Source organism: Triticum aestivum, chromosome 4D, assembly GCF_018294505.1.
Source record: "Triticum aestivum cultivar Chinese Spring chromosome 4D, IWGSC CS RefSeq v2.1, whole genome shotgun sequence".
NCBI classification, from domain to species: domain Eukaryota; kingdom Viridiplantae; phylum Streptophyta; class Magnoliopsida; order Poales; family Poaceae; genus Triticum; species Triticum aestivum.
Genome location: NC_057805.1, coordinates 424,014,252 through 424,037,273, shown reverse-complemented (window position 1 = coordinate 424,037,273; position 23,022 = coordinate 424,014,252). Strand labels below are relative to the sequence as shown.

At 42.3% G+C, this 23,022-nt stretch overlaps 1 pseudogene; it reads left to right on the top strand.

Annotated features, from left to right (window-relative positions):
• Positions 1-5,021: 5,021 nt before the first annotated feature.
• Positions 5,022-6,424, top strand: LOC123100176 (putative cyclin-dependent kinase F-2; annotated as a pseudogene).
• Positions 6,425-23,022: the final 16,598 nt, after the last annotated feature.

The following is a 23,022-nucleotide window of genomic DNA, read 5'->3' as shown; positions in this document are numbered from 1 at the left end:
TGCCATGATCTTAATAATAATACAACCATGTTATTGATAATAATAATGACATGCTCTCAATAATAAAACTGCCATCCTGTTAGTAATAAAACGGCCATCCTTCTAATAATAAAAATTCCTTGTGAATAATAATAATAATAATAATAATAATAATAATAATAATAATAATAATAATAATAATAATAATAACAACGATGACACCTTAATAGTAATGGGGGCTTGTCTTCTTTTAACTAGTGGTATATTGTCTTGAATGATAGCTAGTGGTTTGGGCTTTATCGGGCTTCTGTATCAGTGTTTTGAGTTTGGGCCTAGAGTAAGCCCATAAATGTACATGCCATTAGTAGTTGGTCGGAACCACGATGACTTGATTCCCAAGATTATTTCCATGGCTATACTTGCCACTACGATCACTTTCTATGATTCACTGTCCAAAATGAGGGAAACAAAACAACTGCGAGGAGGGGGATACTGTCCAAAATGGAGTTTCCTACAATATGGCGTTAACACTGCTAGAAAAACATGACATTCACGCATCCCGAATGCATTTTGACTTTCAACAGACCAACATAGGTGGCGCAAGAATTTTAGAGAGAATCACCCCAATACATTGTATTTTAGGTGTTATATATCCAAGACGTATCATAGTGGGATATCATCACCTAGCATCATGCACCTTTGTGCAATACTAACTAGGCATATTGCTCACATAACATTGTACTAACTGAGGAAACATAAGACAACCGTATCTTAACATAGATCATGTGGGACTATAAGCCACACAGAATAATAAACGAGGTAGTCTCAAATACCAATCTAAGATACTATGCACTATAACTAGTCTAAGTTATATTTCATTTAATTGTTTCAAAGATCATATTTACATGTTAACACCGTGATCTAATTGTCGAGAGAAGGGAAGGAGAACAAACTAGAGATAGGCCACCCTGGATCAAAGAATTAATTTTCATTAGTAAAAAAAGAGCATTACCAGCAGGCCCCAAAAATACTTTTTCCAAAGAGGGACAAAGTCACGTGTGATGCTTAACAATGGAGGCGGCTCCCCATGAGAAACCACATGTAGTTCAGAAATCGCCTATAATAGTTGTTTATTGCAGGTAGTTATAAATTTAGCATCCCAGTTATAATAAACCCTTATCTAGCATTGTTGCTTTTTTTAATAACTAGTTTTTCGTTTTATGTCATCATCCATTCATTAACTTGTTAAGTAATATGTGGCAATTAAAAATAGCCAACATTTTATAGTTTATTTAATTGAAGTCAGCAGCTATTTTAAGTCTTGGCCCCAATTCAAATCCTTTGCAAGGATTTGAATTCTTTCAAATTCAAACTTTCCCATTTTCTCCACAACTTTGCACATCTCCTTCTTTTCACATTCGTAGCCTCCCCAAGAAATTTCATAGTTTTTGGACACTCCTAGCTGATAGCCCTAGTTGAAATCCATTTGGTTCAGATTCGAATCAATTTGAGTTCAAATTTTGCAAATAATTGGGAACCATTTTTCTGGACCCAAGTATAAATCTTGTACTTCAAGAAATATAGAGCCATAGGCAAATTCCATTCCTACCCCTCCATTCCTTCTTTCTCCTACTTTCTCGTTTAATACAAAAGACAAGTAAAAGAAAAAATGAAAGAAGAAGGGCCGACTTGCCTTCTTTTTTACATTGTGGCCCATCCCATCTCCATGTGCTGATTCACCATCAATAATGATTCCTCCTTCAGTTGTATCAAGCATAATATACTTGCAATCGGTGTATCGCCTCGCAATCGGTTTTTCCATAATGATTGCTCCTGATGTTGTATCAAGCATAGCTTCCAACATAAGATTAACAACATTATAAAATATATGAAGAATTAACCATTCTTCCATCCCATGGTTGGGGCGTTTTCTCATAGCTTCCTTCATGGGATCCCACGCAAGCCTAGTGACTCACGATCTTCCTGGTTAAAACCTGTGATCTGATATCGAAGTTACATAATTTTTGCGGGGATAAAACTTGGATTAAAACATGTTGCAACATAAATTCCATGAAGTTACAACTCCTGTAGGCAAAGCTAGAAGCCATTCTTTCCCTTTTCCTCTAAAAGAGAAAGGAAATAAACGCAACTTCACAAGGGTCTGGTTCATACTCCTTAACACGTGTCATATCACACATAATCCTTAAGACGTGTCATATCGCACACTTTAGTGAAAGTGAGTAAGTTCATAGCAGCATCCTATGAAGCCGAGCCTTCAAGTTTGTTTTGTTGAACCATAATGACTAAATGAGGCTTTATCTTAATTTTCTCTATGGCAAAATTGGGTAGTGTGATTTGTGCATGCATAAAGTTCTCATTCGAAGAAGCATAGTGTCGAAGTTTGTGCCATGATTTTTTTGGTACCAACACAACTAAAGACAAATAAGACATGAACAAAAACTAAATAATTTTTTAACAGGAATTCTAACACAACGACTAGTGACACGATGCCTCCACAACAATGGTGCAAGAAAAGGTGCTTGATGCCCTCTGTGATCCAGTTTGGATAGCAGAAGGTCCATGTTCCCTTTCCCCAAGGAGTGACATTGGGCTATCAAACCCACGAGAGGACGACAAAGGGTCTCACAAGTTATTGTTATTGAATTAAATTTCAGTTTTCTGCAAAGCAGACCGTACAACCTTTAGGATGAAAACATTTATGATTAAAATAGGCATGGGTATGATGTCTCACTCTCAGAACCTTACATTTTTCATTGGGATCTCATCTTTCTAATAAACATAGCCCTGGAAGATAGTCGTTATGATGTGCTTACTATGTGATTAAGTGGAGGATGTGTCCAAAGTACATCCTGAACATTCACGACCCGCATCAAGAATCAATTGTCTAACCGATGGCCGTTACCTTCACACGGGGTTACCTCGGTTATTAAGAATAGTAATTCAGACACAATTATTGGGATTTATTGGGATTTTAATGACTACACCTCATTTGTCCCAATATGAATTACTTTACGCTACTGTACTAGATCTTTCTGTCACTAGTGTTTAGAATAACATTCCACACATCCTCGCTTCTTACCTCCTCCTTGATCAATTTAACAGGATCCTGGGTGCCTCCAGAGACTTAGAACGAGAGGAAGACAACAGACAACTCTATTGCAATCGCACACATCATGGGTATCTTATATAAGCCGGGATCGGGCTAGTCGATAGAGACAACTTAGACAATTACAATCTCTCGGTACTTTGCATGTGCTCTCTACACATTCCAACGCAGCAAACCCAAGCAGGACGTCAGGTATTATGTTCTCCTGAGAGTCCGAACCTGGGTAAATCCCTTATTCTCGTTACCATCGCACCAAGTTGCTTAGCTATGGCACCCTACTGAGGGATATGCCAAATTTAGCTCCGACAGGAGGCGCCGGTGGCGGATGATGGCTGGGGTTACATCGGTGGTCTGGTCGGGGTGATGGTTGGTGCAATTGGCTGCGCCATCTCCACGCGACGCAAGGGAGGGGGTGGGGTAGAGAGGAGACAAGGTGGAGGCGACAACCGGTGGGAGGAAGAGGAGGATAGAAGAGAGATTAGAGTTAGGTTTGGGCTGATTAGGCGGCGGCCAAGGGAATATGGGCCGGCCTGCTGTGGTACCAGCTATACTGCGCTCATGGGCGCAGTTTAGTTAAACTGTACACAAGGAGGTATTGCTAGTTTTTCTTAATTAAAATGCAATAAATCCTATTTAATTTATGTTTGGGGGTTCAAACTAGCTTCAAATTAATTGAAATGTTTGTGTAGCCTCTATGGACTAAAATCCTAATTTAATTATTAAATGGGCTTGAACTATAAGTGTGTTATGGGTCATTACAAAAATTTGGAACAAACTGCCATACCTTCCTAATAATATTGGAAGGCTGATTATAGGTTCTATGAGAAATTACCATATGAAATACCTTGATTTAAATATATCAAATTAAGTGCATTTTTATTAAATATTGCATTTATAATTAGGGTTTACCCAAAACTAAATTCTTTTAATTATTAAACTTTTCGAAGGACCCACTTAATGAATATGACGCTTTTTCCAAATATTTATGGTTTGGAAATGGTATTTTGGACAACTGACAATTTTTTATTGTTTTTCTTTAATCAAAAGGTGAGTGTTTGTATTAAAATTAAATAAATATGATGCTTATGATACGATCATGATGCACAGTCACTTCCTATTAAAGTGTGCTATCCCTAGGCTGTTGCAACGTATGACATGGTGACCCTAATATGCTCCACCATTGGCACTTAATACTTCTTTGGCAACATATCGTGAGAGCACAATATATCAGCATGTCAACCTTCCAACAGAGCAAACTGACAAAAAATGCCCCTGTTCAAAAAACAGAGCAAACTGACAAAGTCCCAATCATGTTACAACAATAAAATCATAGGCCCATATCGGCAGGTCCGAGGTTGCGGCCACCAAAATGCTGATAACAACAACCCCGGCGCTGGTCCATTCCCAAAGGGAAATGTAACCATGGTTCTCAGATAACTGCAGGCACGAGCCCACAACCGCAGAACCAACGGTCCATTTCAAACTACTCTGTAGAACCAACGGTGCAGGTATGTCCGATTTGGAATCCAAGATTGCAAGGGAAAAACGCTGGAACAGGTGCCGGACACACCGCACGGCTGATTGGGAATCGAAGATTGCAAGGGAAAACGCAACCGCCAAGAAAGAAAGAGAAAATGCCTTCAGATTCAGACTCCAAACTGCCAGGTGGTGAAAACGCGGGCGGCAAGCGGCCTTGCGCGTGTGGTGTTTGCTGTGCCGGGCGTAACTCGGATTTGAATTTGAATCCGACTCCCATCGGGGCCGCTCCTGCGTATATTTCCATGACGAATCGCGTCGATCGATCCATCCATCAGCTCATCACCCACCTCCCCTCCTCCCTCGATCCACCGCTGCCATCCTCCTCGCCTCCATCAACCGAAGCGTGTAGTCCTTCCGTCGAGCTCGCGCGACGGCGATGGCCGCGCGCAAGCGACCTGCTGCTGCCCGTCCTCGGCGCCGGCCACGCCACCACCACCCAAGGATCGCCGGCGCGCTGCAAGAGGAGCCGCGTCAACAACATCCGGAGCAGCGCGGACTACCAGGAGGAGACATGCCTCGGCGAGGGCGGCTTCGGCTGCGTCCTCCGGGCGCGCCACCGCGCCACCGGCAAGATCGTCGCCATCAAGTACGTCAACTGGGAGGACGGGTCCGCGGAGCCCCCTGACCCCGCCGAGCTTCTGCGGGAGGCCGGATTCCTCGAGGCCTGCGACGGGAGCCCTTACGTCGTCGGCTTCGAGGGCCTGGTGCGCGACCCTGATAACGGCGCCTACGGCCTCGTCATGGAGTACGTCGCCGCGCCGACCCTCCATGAGTTCCTGTGGAATAGGTGCCGCGGCGGCGGCCCGCCGCTCCCGGAGTCCACGGTGCGCGCCATCATGTGGAAGCTCTTCACCGGTGCCAAGAAGATGCACGACCGCCACGTCGTCCACCGCGACATCAAGCCGGCCAACATCCTCATCGGCCAAGAAGGGGAGCTCGTCAAAATCTGCGACTTTGGGCTGGCGATCTCCTTGTCCGAGCTGCCGCCGTACACCCAGGCCGGCACGGCGTTCTACTTGGCACCCGAGATGCTGCTGGGGAAGGAAGACTACGACGCGCTCGTCGACACGTGGTCTCTCGGGTGCGTCATGGCCGAGATGCTCACCGGCAAGACGCTGTTCCTCGGCGATGATGACGATCGACGACACAAACAATGAGATCATCAAACTCTGGAGCATCTTCCGCTTGCTCGGGACGCCGGACGACAGGACGTGGCCGGAGTTCACATCGTTGCCGCACACCGCCAAGGCCTTACAACTCCTACCGCCGGGGCACAAGCAGAGCAAGCTGCGGGATCTGTTCCCTCAAGAGAAGCTGTCAGAGGAAGGATTCCAGGTGTTGCAAGGCCTCCTCACCTGCAACCCCGACAAGCGACTGACGGCGGCCGCCGCGCTCAAGCACCGATGGTTTGCTGCTCCACGTCCCGCCGCCGCCGCGGCAAAGGTCGGCGCTTTGTCGTTCCCGGTAAAGACGGCACCACGGATCAAGTTCATCCCGCCGGCCATGTCACAGAAGAATCTACTCAAAATTCCCGTCGCTGTGTGGAACGCAGCACAACAAGTGTAATTGAACTCTCCAAATGTATCTGTGATTGGATGATCCATCTATGTAAATGCTTCGATGACTATCAAGCAGAAGTAGATCCTTTGGCGCCTTGATCGCCGGATCGCCCATTAGTGTTGTGTTGGCCTGTTTCTCTGAATTGTATGTGTCATTCTGCACACATTCAGAGAATCAGAGATGTGTAATTCTGACGTAGTGTTGACATGTTGTTTACAGTGAGTTATAGTGCACAATATGTGCAGTTTTTCCAAAATCTGGAGTACAAATGCTCTAAACAACAGAAATCTGAGTGATGGATGTATCGATGGTTAAAAATGTCCCGCTGGTGCAGATTTCATCAGAACTTAAAGATTTGATATATAATGGTATTAGTAGTCTAGTACAGCAATTGGACTTGTTCATGTAGTTCAGTGTATGTGTTTCCACCGTCTTTTTCATGTGCAAATTTCTTTACTGTGAAATACTACTAGATAGGAAAAGAAACTATGTCATGTATTTTCTTTTAAGTTAGCTACACATGGTATAGTTCGGTACCTGTCGGATCTTCGACACATCGAGCTGTGGAAGAAGACCTGCAAGGAGAATGAAGCAAATTTAAGAGCTTAGTGGACACTTTAGTTCCTTTCAATTTAGTCATATTCGTAGAGAGCTTACCGGAGATTTTAGTTCCTTTAAGTTTACTCATGTCCTATATATAGTGCACAATTTGTGCGTGTTTTCCAAAATTCTGAACTGATGATAATAAATATGTCGGGATCCGCTTCGGTCGACATCGGCGTGCTTCGAGCCAAGTGGCCCAAGAAGTTGTTCATCCCTGTCTCCATCAAGCCCAGGCACTAGAACGCCACAATGAAATGGATCCTCATCGTCGGGATCCTGAATCTCACCACTGTTCTTCATCTTTGTCTGAAGAAGCATTTGAAGCTGAAGCTGCAGTAACGCTGAATCCAGGAAAATCATAGTTTGATCTTCTCTGCTAGCCTTTTCCGTACCAAATGTTTGTGTAATCAATACACGGCTACTGCTGCAGTCTAGCTTAATTGTTAGGTAATTAGTGATCCAGGAAGAATCACATGTTCCCCTATAATATGTGTATATGTCATCAGTGAACTGGCACTAATCCAGGCTCGCTTAATTTCTAGGTAATTAGCCTTCCAGGAAGCATCAAACGTCGATCTTGTTTGTAAGCCTGTACCCTAAAATATCTAAATGTGACATGAGTGGTTTGAGTTGAAAACTTTACCAAAGGCAATCTTTCTATTATGTTATCTGCTAGACTGTTCCCTGAATTTGTGTTTGTCATCAGTCGGCCACAACTCGTTCTATCTTTACACACACACACATGGCCCAACAAAACAAACAACAATTGTGTAGGTAAAAAATAACAAGTTTCATTGATCAGCAATAGTTCGTATTCTCATTATTTGTGACCAACCAAACTTTATTTCTCAGGAACTGGTTTGTGGTTTATCCATGTTATTCCAAGATAGCAACAAAAGACATTGTGGTTTCTTTTAAATGGAAATTGGAGAGGGAGCTCTCTTTATCAAAAAAAAAAAATCCTGTTAGTGCATGTTTAAAAAAAAGAAGAGAAGAGAAGGCGAGTTCTACTTCCATCTCACTGAAGTGAATGCTCCCATGATGTAGGCTGTAGCTGTTTGGGCGGCCTGTTAGGCGCACGTTCAAAAAAAGGGGTGAAGAAAAATGGCGAACCTAGGATTTGAACCCTAGTCTCCCAACTAAGGGGCACCTCTGCAGGCAAATAAGCCAACTTCAACTTCATGTAAGCTACTAAAGCGCGAGATGGTTGAGGGTAAAAGAGCTGGTTTTGCATTGGTTTTTCCTGGTTTTTTTGTTTTGTCTTGCCTTTCTTTTTTCATCGGTCTTTCTCCGTTTACTTCTTTCTTTTTCCTCTATTTTATTCGGTTTTTTCTCCTTTTCTGTTTTTTTTCTTGTTTTTCTTTTTGCTTATCATTTTTTTGTTTTTCTTTTGATTTTTCTTTGTATCTTTCATTGTTTTTATCGGGTTTCCTTCTTTTTCGGTTTTTCTTTGTTTGTTTTGGTTTTCATTCTACATTTTTCGCATATGTCACAAACATTATTCTAATACTTTCTTAACAATTTAACAATACAAATTTAACATTTTTTAATACATGGTTAACATTTTTTCTGTACACATTTTTTCAAATCATTGATTAACATTTTTCAAACATAAGAAACAACTTTTAACACACAGTCAACATTTTTTCTGTATATTTCTCAAATGCTAGACTACATTTTCAAATAAACAATTAACATTTTATTAACACATACTCAACATTTTCATACACATTTAACATTTTCCAAATGCTTGATTAACATTTTTCAAATAATTGTTCAATTTTTTCGCTAAATGCTTGATTAACATTTTTATATACATGATCAAGTTTTTTCATAAATTTTCTAATACATGGTAAGCATTTTTTCTATACACATTTAACATTTTCCAAATGCTGGATTAAGATTTTTGAATACTTGTTCAACACTTTTTCAAATGCTTGATAAACATTTTTATTTACATGATCTAATAATTTCATTTTTCTTTTAATACATGGTCAACATTTTGTCTGTACACATTTAACCATTTTCATATGCTTGATTAACATGTTTCAAATACTTATTCAGTTTCTTTTTAAATACTGGATTGAAATGTATTAAATACATGATCAAATTTGTTCATACAGATTGTTTTTTGTATATGTGATAAACATTTTCGATATACGCATTTAACGATTTTTAAATTCTTGTCAACATATTTGAAATGTTTTTTATATGTATATTTAGAATTTTTTAAAGTATAATCATAAGTGAAAAAATGCAAAAAAACAAAAACGAAAAAGGTCAAAAAAAAACGAGGTTGTGGTGTCCTGCGCGTCTAGGCCGACCCATCTCGCTCTCCCCCTTTAGTGAGGGTTCCAAAGGTCTTGCTTAATGCGAGGCAAAGGGACGCCCTCCAATGTCCGTTTCATTTGCCAGGTGTAGAATTGTATTGAATAATTGTTTATGCAATATTGTGCCAATACAAGAGGTATATATAAGAGCCAAGCCGCACCTGACCTAGCCCTATTACAAACCGAGTAGGAGTCCTAATCCTATTACAAGTTGTATTCTAACATCCCCCCGCAGTGTCAACGATAGGCTCGACGACGTTGAGACTGAAACGAATGTCTTGAAACGGAGTAGTCGCCAGGCCTTTAGTAAAGATATCAACGAACTGAGCAGAAGTAGGCACGTGGAGAACGCGAACTTGACCGAGAGCCACCTTCTCTGTTGTGAGAGATGACAACCTCCATGGACTCTTATACATTTATCAGTTCAATCTACCTAGCTAAGAACACAAAATAAATATGTGTCAGTTAGAAAGAAATACGAAATAGCAGGAGATGCCTAACAGAGACGGTACTATATTCGAATTCGATAGCAGGAGATGTAGATTATATTCGAATTTGATAGCTATAAACTCAGAATTTGGCATGCATTATATTATACCTTGTAATAAAAATAAAACTACAACAACACAGGAAAAATATAAACGAACAAGATGGCAGATATGCTCAAGTCATGGAAGAATGACTGATACTAAATCACATACATACATCCTTGCTTTAGCGATAACAGATGTCAGTCAAAATGGAAGGTATAGATATCTTAGGTAAATGATCTATGTAAGCCAGATCATTTCAGTCGGCCTAGTTGAGCAGTCATAGCAAGACAAAAGAAGTGGTAGTCTTGGAATCAAGACGGAAAACAAACCTGTATTGTTGTGCCGTTTGTTTCTTGGAGCATGTTCTTGCATTATGGATCACCAGTTCCTTACAAATGCTGCATTTGCGCGTGACTTTTTGATGGATTCCAGGCCTTCTGCTCCTCTCACCAGATCCACTCTTCACACCATCCCTGTGTCCCTTTATTCTAGAGCATGTGCCCCTTCCATTGACATCAGTAGGTGTGAGGATGGTAACATGCTTTGGAATTGCGCTCCCAATAAATGACTCCTGATTTTCTTGTGTGCTACATGCTACGTCCGGTACGAGCTGGGCTAAACCCAACTCAACATTGCACAAACTAGTGTGGAGCAATTCAATTCCTTCCATGGACCCTTTAGCATTCTGTATAAGATCTTCTAGCTTGTTCCTGACAGCAGCTATCTTCCTTTTCACGGCCATGTCTACTTGGTCAATGAAATTCTCTTCAAGCACGTTTCCTTCCCCATCCAATACAATGTCCCTAGAAAAAAATCATCATGTGGGTCAAGGTAAAGAAGCATTAATGAGTCTACATCTAAATGTAAGAAATATACCTTTTGCAATTTTTCTGCCACCGCTTAAGAACACATGAGCTCGGTAATTCATTTATCTTGGCACCCCTCAATACTCGATAATATGGCGGCATATAATTCCTGTTGACTCAAAAAGCTTACAAGAACATTTAGCAGTCATGGTTGTTGTGTCATAACAAACTTCTCTAATCTTCTTATATTGATCGCTAACAGAGATGATTTTAATCCCCTCGCCATTTGCCATCTCCTGAACATCACATTCATCTCTCGCAGCAAGCACCTGAGCCTGGAACAATTCAAAGATCTCATGTGTGAATAAGGCCCTAGCTTGTCTCTCTATATCCCATGATGTTAACAATTCAATTGTTGTGTATTGGCTTGTGTTATCAGCAATCAACTCATTCTGCCTCTGACATTTCAAAGCAGTGTTAAACCTTAGCCAAATTCAACAAATGTGAGCTTGCGACAGATGAAGCGCTTAAAAAATGAGTTTGCACTCTCTGAAATCGAAGTTGTCCTAAGAAAACCAGCTAGTGGAATGTTCATGAAATAAGCTGGTATCCATGTCGCACGAAGCATGTACTTTTTAGCAAACCACTCATGGTCCTCCAACTTAAACTCTGTGATGAAAGACTTCCATCTATCCTCAAACTCAGCTGGTGTTTCAGAATTTCACACACAATGTTTCAGCCTACCATAGAATTCAAGATCATTCTTCAATTCAGGACGTACCTTTCCAGGAACCTTCTCCATAATGTGCCACATACACAATCGATGTGCAGTGTTTGGTAGAATTTAACAATAGCATTCTTCATCCTAAGACACTCATCAGTTATTATCAGCCTGGGTGCAATCCCACCCATTGCTCTAAGAAACGTCGTGAACAACCAAGCATACGAGTCTCTTGTCTCATGTAGTAGAAACCCTGCCCCAAAAAATACACTTTGCATATGATGGTGAACTCCAGTGAAGGGTGCAAAGATGTATTCATATTGGTTAGTGTTGTAAGTCGAATCAAAAGATACCACATCATTGAAATGACCATAATTTTTCCTACTAGATCCATCTGCCCAAAACAAACGGACCAATGTACCAACATCGTCAACTTCGTACTCATAGAAAAAAGCAGGATTCAAGGCCTTCAATCTACCAAATTGGTCCACTAGCATTTGAGCATCACAATTTTTAATTTTGTTTTTCAGTACACCATAGTGATTCTGTAGGTCCTTCTTTGTGCACCCAACATGCTCAAAACCACCTGCATCAACATGAAGGAACCTATACGCTAAAGCGGTGCCGATGCTAGCTCTCTGGCAGTCATAAAGTGTTGTCTTCACCCTCTCACTAACTTGATGATTAGATCTAATCAAATGCTTTTGGCTAGGAGGCACAAAAGGGTGATTGTGATATTCAGTGAGTGAGGCAATCCTATATTTTCCATCACTTTCACGAGTGACATAGATATAAGCTTCACATCCACATCTTGTCAATTTCACCTTTCTCCTTTTCTTAGCAGGGTCAGTAGCAATCATACCTTTCTCGGTCCGAAAGCCTTCTTTTGCACACAAGAAGCGCTTCCACTGAAGTACATTATCCACGACTTTTGTTGCCCAAGACGTACACCAAAGCCGACATTGTGTGCATATGTTTTGTAAAATTCCATCACCGAGCCAATGTCATCAAATATCATCCCTACTTTTGGCTTCAATTCCGCATAACACTTTGGCTTATACAAAGAACCCTGCAACACAAATTTTAAGTTTAATACCTTCGCCCTGGTATCCCGTTCGTGATACCATATTGATATGTAAAATACTACATGCTATTTACTTATGAGATCTCATTTTTCTGTCACATCTAGTAGTATATTTTCAGACAAACTAAAATTCAACTACTATTAGCCAGATGCAATGCACAGTCAACAAGTATTGTAGGTTGTGAGCAGTATAGATACCTCTTGAGAAAATGATTGTTTCTTTTTTGGAGTATTGAAATCATCAATGAGAAGCATGGGGGGAATTGAACTCTAGAAACGAGGTAGAATCGCTGAAATCTTGATTTTGAACGATGTTGACCGATTCCACAGCTACAAACAATTTTTTCGCAAACATCACACAAGGGATTAACAGAATGTTAGGTACATCAACATACTTTCTTAGACCGATGTTCTCACCTGATAGTGCTGGTGCACATGCTGCGATCTTTGCACCCACGGGCTCTCCTAAAGGCGACATCGCGCTACTCCCCTCCATTACTAGATCTTGCGACAAGAATTGCAAAGTCAGAAATGATATCATCTTTTTTAGGTCACACATTAGGCACACTGATCAAATAAAGAACACGAAAACTGCATATATCTTCGTTTAACCTATATAAAGAACACAACATTGTTCAATTTTTCTGCCTAGTAGAATAATTCACTTTCTTTCCAGCATGTTTTGCTTGTCAAGCTATTTCTGAACCAAGATATTTAGGTGTTGAGACTAAAGCAACAGCTAAGTGAACTTGATCGCACAACAACAATAGAGTATATTCATGACTAATGGCATGTTCGTGCGAACTGTAGTGTTGATGATTCACAATAATTAGGCACATCCATTAACTAACATATCAAAGGAAAATTTGAAAATATTGTAGGCATATGCTTGAGCAACCCAGAGTTTAGAACAATAGCAATACACCATCAGATCTTCCAAATTAGAGTACCAAAATGCCTATAATAATAGTACTAATACACCATCAAATCTAAGTTATTAAAATGCATCATTCACTGAGAAAATTTGACATGAACAAAACAATAGAATCAGAGAAATGCAGCATTAATCTACTTGATAGAAATTGGGTTGTAGCAGAAATTACTAGGAAATAAAAGTTAACATCTACTTACTACAAAAATGAAGCACCTCCTCGCACTGCCGATCGGGAAGGAGCTGAGGAGACCACAACCGACTTGCCGCCGACGTGGGGGAGGAGGATGCGATCTATTACTGGAGCCTTAGAGAGAGAGGGAGAGGAGGTGACGAACCAAGAACTATAGGACCTTCAGAACGGAGGTTGCGACGAGGACAGTGTGGAACGGAGGTTGGGGGCTGACGAGCTCCGATCTGGTCCGTCTCAAACTGGGCCGCCAGCCACACAACGGCAAGGAGCCATCCGGAGATTTGGAGGAGGGAGTACTCGTCTAGCTTGCAAAAGGGATCTGGGTCGCCGCCGCCGCCACCCCTGGGGAAAAATCTGTTCGTGCGTTGCCTCTGCCCAGGGGATTTGGGTATGAACCAGTAGGGTCATCGGGACCAAATTAGCGGTTGTGGATGGTCTTTTTTACAAATTTTGCGCGCACAACGCCCCACCCGAATCTGGGCCGCCAATATTCCATCCAATGGTACCGATCCACTTTTTCTATGTTTGCACCATAGCCTCAGATTCTATACTAGTTGCTCCCATCTCAATATGCTTGGTGCGACGGTGTTGAACCGGATTCCCTGACATGTAGACAGCTGAAATATTATCACAGTAAACAATGGTAGCTTGCTCAGTAGGACGGTGCAGCTCCGACAGCAACTGGCGCAACCAAAACCGTTTCAGCAACCGCATGAGCAACAGCGCGGTACTCAGCTTCAGCAGACGAGCGGGAGACTGTAACCTGCATCAGAGTAAGCTGTCAAGGAGGTGGGAGAGGATTTGTTGATATGAAGACCTAAGTCTAGTGTGCCTATGAGATATCGAAGAATACGTTTGACATGATTGTAGTGTAGAATACGAGGATCATGCATGTATAAACAAGCTTGTTGGACAACAAAAGAAATTTCAGGACGAGTGAGAGTAAGATATTGAAGTGCACCTGTAAGACTACGATAAAGAGAAGGATCAGAGAAAGGATCACCGTCGGCAGAGAGTTTGGAACCTGTATCAATAGGGGTACGGGAAGTTTGACAATCAAGCATACCAGCACGAGAAAGAAGATCCAGAATGTACTGACGTTGAGACAAGAAAAGACCAGAGGAGTCACGGACAACAGCAATACCTAAGAAGTGGTGAAGAATACCTAAATCTGTCATAGAGAATTCATTGCGAAGAAGAGAGATAATATGATCTAAAAATTGTTGTGAGGAAGCTGTGAGGATAATATCATCAACATATAAAAGAAGATAAGCGGTGTTGTTGTTGTGATGAAAGGTGAAGAGTGAAGTGTCAGAACGGGAAGGGGTAAAACCGATGGTTTGAGCATAAGTAGAAAAGCGTTGGAACCAGGCACGTGGTGCTTGTTTAAGACCATAAAGAGATTTTTGAAGAAGATAAACATGATTAGGATATGAGGAATGTTCGAAGCCAAGAGGTTGTTGACAATAGACTGTTTCTTGAAGAGAGCCATGAAGAAAAGCATTTTTGACATCTAGTTGATGAATTGGCCAGGAAGAAGAGATGGCGATGCTAAGGACAGTGCGAATAGTGCTGGGCTTGACAACTGGAGAGAAAGTCTCATCATAATCGATGCCGTGTTGCTGAGTGTAACCACGGCATATCCATCGAGCCTTATAACATGCAAGACTCCCATCAGAATTAAATTATTGCGAAAAATCCATTTGCCCGAAACGATATTTGTATTGGAAGGACGAGGAACTAACTGCCACGTGTTATTCTGCAGAAGGGCATCATATTCATCTTTCATAGCTGCGGCCCAATTAGGATCTAGGAGAGCTGATTTGTAAGATTTGGGTAGAGAGGAAGGAGATATAGATGCATGAAGATTGAGACGATCTTTTGCAGGTAAACGAAACCCGGACTTGGCACGTGTGCGCATGGTATGATCGTTAGTAGGAGCTGGAACGGGAATAGCATGAGCAGGGGGAGTGGGGGAAGATGTGGTGGACGCGTCCGGCGCAGCGGAGGAAGCAGACGCGGGAGATGTCGGTGAAGATGCAGCGGCAGGAGGTCTGCCGCGTCAGAGTGTAATGTGTTTTCCTCTGCCGGGACACAGGTGATGACAGAAGTGGTGGCGGCAGGATCCGCTACTGCGGCTGGTTTCTCTGGATAGGTCGGCGGGTGAAAGAAGGGAAGATGATTGCAACGAGAGGGACTAGTGGACAGCGTGGGTGAGTTGGGATCTAATTGTTGACGCTTGGAAAAGGGGAAAATGTTTTCAGCAAACACTACTGCAGGAGACTGCCAACGCGACATTACGATCAGAGACCCTTTGCCGAAACTGTGTGCGATGCAATAATGGCAAATGCTAGTTAAAAAAACCATCAAAAAAGGTGCAAAACATTTGTGATGATGTATGCATCAAACACGGTTCAGGTTTTAGATGCGTGTGCGATGAAGGGCATACAGTTAATCCATTCAAACTGTCTGCGATGAGGCAGAACAATAGGGACAGGCAGCCATAACAATGTGTGCGCGATCCAGAACACATGGTTAATCCATTCAAACTGTTTGTGATGAGGTAGAACAACAGAAACGGGCAGCCATATCAATGTGTGTGCGATATACGGCATACGGTTAACTCGGACGAACTGTTTTTGATTAGGGAACACAACAGAAACGGTTCAACTTAACAAGATGTGTGTGATATGCAGCATACAGTTCACACGGATGAACTGTTTGCGATGAGCCAAAAGAACACAAATGAGTCGTGTAAACAAGATGTGTGTGATACGTGGCAAACAGCCGACACGGATGAACTGTTTGCGATGAGAAATTACAACACAGACGGTCAATACAGTTACTTCGTGTGTGATTCTGTGTGTACAAAATTTTTGAAAAATGCAAACTAGTTGCTTGCGGTGGCTAGGAGTATCGCACACGATGCGTCTGCGAGTACTCGTGTGCGATGATTAGTATGTTACACATACGTTTCCTTATGTGAACATGTGTGTGAATTTGCAATATGGATAGTTAATATGCAAATGCCTTCTGGACATCGGGCACACGCTTAAACTCAATGAACTGTGTACGAAACTAATACTTTCCATAAAAATTTATGAACTTGGGTAACAGCATTTGAGTAACATATATATATAGTGGTTACACTATTCGACAAAAGGAGGATCTTCGTAACACGGTTTTGACAACCATATGGTCCATATCTACATACTTAACATAGTAACAACTATCACATTTTAAGAGGCTAAGGGCCAACAACCATATGGTCCATATCTACATACTTAACATATATAGTAACAGCTAGCACATTTTAAGAGGCTGAGGGCCAACAACCACAACTATCCACTAGAAGCAGCTTGATCACGGCGACTCAGCTCGTCAATGAAAAGGAAGAGCCCTCCTGTGCCTTGGTAGAGCAGGAGTAGAACAGTGTCTCCAATTTTCCAATATGGATGCATTGCCACGAGAAGCGAGAACTTGTTAATTTGAATGGTTCCATTTTTGCGGGAAATGCAGTACCTTGCAATCACTTTGGCGTTATTAGCAGGCACAAGTGTAATTCGACCACGCCGGGAAATCGATCCAGGAACGGCTACAGGGGGCAATTTCTGTTGACATGTAGAATAAAAACAATTGTAACATATCGTTGAAGATATATATAGTTTATGAGCATCAACATTAAAATAAGACTTTTTACCAGTGCTTTGTGCACACAATTGGTCTTGTTCAGTGTGTGCACCATAGGTCTAATTAATCCCATCCAAAATCCAGCGTTCATACGCTGTGCTATCTCTGTCAGATTATCAACAAAGTTTATGACATGCTTCAAGTCCTTCCAGTGAAATTTGGTACGCTTAGTAACATACAGATCATTCACTATGCATCCAACATATCCTGCTTAAAAGGTGGAAAGGTATTATTTATTCAGAACATGGCAGAAGAATATATAGTGCGCATAAATTGGTAAACAGAATTTGTTACTGCCTAGGAACGGAGTCAGAATATGATATCACAATTGGTTGCTTAAATAGTGATCAATTGGTTGCTTAAATAGTAATATGACAGCATGGAGAAAGTTGAAAGGACACTAACCTCGATCAGACTTTGATCGGCTGATGACGTTGGGGAAGTAAACATCCATGTTAATTAGACCAGGCTGTGGTGCACGCACTAGAATTTTATTGCCAGCTTTCAGTTCATAACACTTAGACATTTTTCTCCAAAGGTCCGCATTAAAATAGGAGTGACCATCTTTATCAAGTATTACGCTAACCGTCATTGTAAACCCATGTTGCGTTGTCAATATGACATCCTGGGAGTCATCAGCAAAGTAAAGCCCAAGATTTCCTTCTACTCCTGTTCTTGCAAAGCAAGGGATGTACTGCTTGAAATGAAAATTAAGATCGTAAATTAGATATATTGAAATAACCGAGCAAGATGCAAATATGGGAGTAACTGATAGAACATATCCATATATAGATGCAAGCAAAGTACAAAAATATAGAATTAAAAATAGATAATAATGTAACAAAGATTTGATGCAAATATATAGATAATGTAGCAACAGACGGTATATGTTCACAAATTTAGGCCATGCCGACCGTGGTAGGTTGAGATTGAACATACCGAGCGCTCCTTGAAATCATCCGGAATGGTGAGATAGAACTTCGTTTCCGACTGACCACGACCACAGTTGCCCGATTTGTGCTCGCACTGTGCACACATGAATGAACACCATGAATCAGCTAGAACAAAAATGATTCCACGGCGATTTCCGCCGGTTGATTAACAGCGACGGATGTACTGCGATAAGAGATGAGTGAATATTTCGCTAATTAAGTTGATTACCTTATCCATGAGAAAAATCCCCAGCCCAATCCCGCAGAAAACCCCAGTCGACCAGAGTCTAGAATGTCGGTGCAGATAGGCGGCGGAAAGCGGTGGAGGCGAAATCCGGTGCCATTTGGAGCGCGACCTACGGCTGCCGTTAACAGCCGTCGAGCTTAGGGTGCAGAGTTGCGGAGGAGTCCGCGGCGAGTGAGTGTGGGGACGAAGTGGGCGAGGGTTTTCTTTTCATTTTGCATGTGTGAGTGAACACACACGGTTCGCAGAGGCGACGGAGATGAACCGTGTGCGATAGTAAATCACCGAGATTGAATGGGAGTCCAAATTTCCTTTGTCTTTCATCCATGAGTTTCTTTTCTACGATGAACATAAACCCTACTAATCATCGTGTTCAAATTTGAGACTTTTCCTGGTTCATTTACAATATTTAGGGGATTATGTGCATTTTGTAGGCATTAATGCACGTAATTCAAATTCAAACAATTGATGAATGAAAATGAAAGGGTGCACAAGAACAGTCTGGAAAACCATAATCGTGGTATTTAGTAATTTCTCAAGCCTTTTACAAGGAATGGGCAGGAATTTCAATGGAGTCAACCACAAACGCGTCATTTACTGGGTTATCAACTATAGAACAATGAAATATGTGCTTGAAAAACATGACGGCTGGCATGGTGCCATGGTATGGCCTCACCGTGCCCTGGTTAAAAGCTGAGAAGGTTTGATTTATGTCGTCATGCACACCCTTCATAAATCGAACCATCACCGAGGAAGTTCAATGCTTTCGAGAGGGAAATCACTAAGATTGAAGGGGAATCCAAATTTCCGTCCTAGTTTGTCTTTCAGTTTTTTTCCAACGATCAACATACCGCCTCAAATGAAACGTGTTCAAATATGACATTTTTCCGAACTCATTTACCATATTTAGGGGATTGTGTGCATTTTCTAGGCATTAATTATGCACATAATTCAAATTCGAACAATCGATGCATGAAAAGGTGCACAAGAACGGTCTAGAAAACCATGCTCGTGCTATACAAAAAATGAAATACATGGTTGGAATTTACACAGAGTTTTTTTCCATGATGAGCATACAACCTGCAAATCACCGTGTTCAAATTTGGCACTTTTCCGGGTTCATTTGCCATATTTAGGGTATTATGTGCATTTCCTAGGCATTAATGCGCATAATTCAAGTTCAAACAATCGTTGCGGGTCCACAAGAATGACCTAGAAAACCATGCTCGTGCCATTTAGTAAATTCTCATGCCTTTTACAAGGAATGGACAGATATTTCGATGAAATGTGTGGCAATAGTCAACCACAAATGTTTGTTTGTTGGGTTTTCAACTATAGAAAAAATGAAATAAATGGTTAAAATACATGACGCCTGGCATGGTGCCATGGTATGACCTCATCATGCCCTGGTAAATTTGAGAAGGTTTGGCTTATGTCGTCATGCACGCCCTTCATAAATCGAACCATCACCGAGGAAGTTCCATGCTTTCGAGAGGGAAAATCCCCAAGATTGAAGGGGAATCCTAATTTCCGTCCTAGTTTGTCATTCAGCTTTTTTCCAACGATCAACATACCGCCTCAAATGCAACGTGTTCAAATTTGACATTTTCCCGGGCTCATTTACAATATTTAGGGGATTATGTGCATTTTCTAGGCATTAATGGACATAATTCAAATTCGAACAATCGGTGCATGAAAAGGTGCACAAGAACGGTTTGGAAAACCATGCTCGTGTTATTTAGCACATTCTCATGCCTTTTACAATGAATGGGCAGATATTTCAAGGAAATGTGTGGCAATAGTCAACCATAAACGCGTCGTTTACTCGGTTAACAACTATACAAAAAATGAAACACATGGTTGGAAAACATGACGCCTGGCTTGGTGCCATGGTATGGCCTCACCATGCCCTGGTAAAAATTGGAGAATGTTTTCCTTATGTCGTGATGCGCGCCTTTCATAAATCGAACCATCACCGAGGAAGTTTCATGGTTTCAAGGGGGAAATCACCAAGATTGAAGGGGGGTCCAAATTTCCTTTGTCCTTTGTCCACGAGTTTTTTCTACGATGAACATACAACCTGCAAATCACCGTGTTCAAATTTGGCACTTTTCCGGGTTCATTTGCCATATTTAGGGGATTATGTGCATTTCCTAGGCATTAATGCGCATAATTCAAGTTCAAACAATCGATGCATGAAAGGGTCCACAAGAACGGCCTAGAAAACCATGCTCGTGCCATTTAGTAAATTCTCATGCCTTTTACAAGGAATGGACAGATATTTCGATGAAATGTGTGGCAATAGTCAACCACAAATGTCTGTTTGTTGGGTTTTCAACTATAAAAAATGAAATAAATGCTTAAAAAACATGACGCCTGGCATGGTGCCATGGTATGACCTCACCATGCCTTGGTAAAAATTTGAGAAGGTTTGGCTTATGTTGTCATGCACGCCCTTCATAAATCGAACCATCACCGAGGAAGTTCCATGCTTTCGAAAGGGAAATCCTCAAGATTGAAGGGGAATCCAAATTTTCTTCGTTCTTTTCCCTGGAGTTTTTTTCTACGACGAACATACACCCTGCAAATCACCGTGTTCAAATTTGGCATTTTTCCGGGCTCATTTACCATATTTAGGGATTATGTGCATTTTCTAGGCATTTAGCGCATATAAATCCAATCCAGCTACAGGTGCACGGGTGTGATGTGAGGGACGTGGATTGTCGTTCGATCACGGCGCATCCAACGGTGCACACGCGCGATCCGCGTGGCCGTGGTTCCGGCCAATCATAACGCAACACACAATAGGCTCAGCGCACACTATTTCCAGAAGCGACGGAGATGAACCGTGTGCAATAATGAACGAGCAAAATTGTAAGGGAAGCCAAATTTCTGTTGTCGTTTGTGGTTGAGCTCTTGAATACCACCACACTATACGGCTGCCCAGCCCCTCCGTCCCAGAGCTCTCTCCAGGCGTCGTCCATGGCACCGCAGCGCACAATAACTGGTAAGGAAGCGATGGCATCCCGCCGTGCCGCATTCCTCGCCGCCGACGACCGCGCACATGGTAAGGAAGCGATGGCATCTGCCCATGCCGCGTTCATCGCCGGCGGCGGCCAGACAGTTACATGGGCGGACTTTGAGGCTGCCATGGCCAAATGGGTGGTGGATCTAGAGGCGGCCAAAGCCGCACAAAAGGAGCGGAAAAGGCAGAAAGCAGTCAAGAAAAGAGAGTCCCGCCGCCGCAAGAAAAAGAGGCTGCACGCCATGGTGAGGAGAGCCTGGCGGAGATCGAAGCACGGTGGGCTGTCGCCTACAAGGCCGGGAAGGAGAACGCCGGTGTCTGGCCAGCATGCCCTGATTGCAGCATGTGAGGAGTAGTTTAAGTTTTTAGTATTAGAGCAAATTACCAGTAGTACTTTAAGTTTGTAGTATTAACGTATAATGTCGGTAAGAGCATCCTTTGAGGGCTTTGAGCGTTGATTAGCATGTGTGCCCGTGTGCGTTTTTTTGCGTTAATCATTAGAAGATCACAAAACACACGGTTTCTATGCCGTACCCGTCTGCGTTTTTTGCGTTAATGACCCATAAGTCAGTTACCTGTGCGATATTTCCTAATAAACCAAGCGTACCATTGACCGAAAAAAATCAAGTACACGTGTACATTTTTTTAGAGACGGGATCTGCCAACTTTGTTTTTTCTCGCACACGAGTATTTTACGCGCTTCGTCTGTGTTGTGTGTTTCCCCCGCCCAAGTTTCAAATTTTGCACCGAAATTTTCATTAGGCATGCGATTTTAGAATTTATTCCTCCAACCACATCCCCTTCCCCTTAGTATCCCCCCCTCGCGCCTCCCCCAACCGGCATCTCAAACCGCCGCCGCCGCAACCACAGCTTCAACCACATCTACATTCTGCTCAGATCCAGTCAGGTAACCCACCAATCTCTATCACGTCCCCGGCCTGATTGCTTAAATGGCGCCTGCAAAACATCCTCATGCCTCCAAATCCCCCCCCAGGAGCTGATGGCGGTCGATGGCGCGATGGCCGCTGTGCGTGTTGACCCGGAGGAACACCTCGCCTCCGCCGCCGCCGCCGACATGGTGCAAGCTCTGGCCCAGATGAAGTCCCCCAGCGACTACCCCCCAGGACTTAACAGGTAAGATCTGACCAGCTAAATCTTACCAATACCACTTGCAACGGCTATGATTTGTATGATTGATGTATTAAGCATGTTCGTGCCTTGTTTATTTCAGTACTACACACTGTGTGATGTTGAAATATTACCATGTCCAGCTCAATTTCACCAATACCAGCAACAAACTTACAATACATGACTCAGGATATCACTAGAGATGCTGCCCATTTGCTATTTTTAGTGGATGCTAACCCTGTTGCACTTAACATGCCTGTCCATGTACTTATGCAGGGTCATAACGGCCGATGCTTTTGTTTGCCGTAGAGGTGAGCAGCATCCCATGTCTTACAGTGTTTCACATAATTTGTGCAATTGCAGTTTAACTTCTACCCATTTACTGGTTGCCTGTAGGTACACATGTCAGTGGCACTGATCCACGCTTCGACCCGGAGGAACAGCTCGCCTCTGCCATCGCTGACTTTGGGCGAGCTCTAGCCAAGATGAAGTGCCCCAGCAACTACCTCTCAGGACTTACCAAGTATGTACTCACCAGTTCAATCTTACCAATACCAGTTGCAATTAATGGCTATGTTCTGTATGGTCGATGTATTA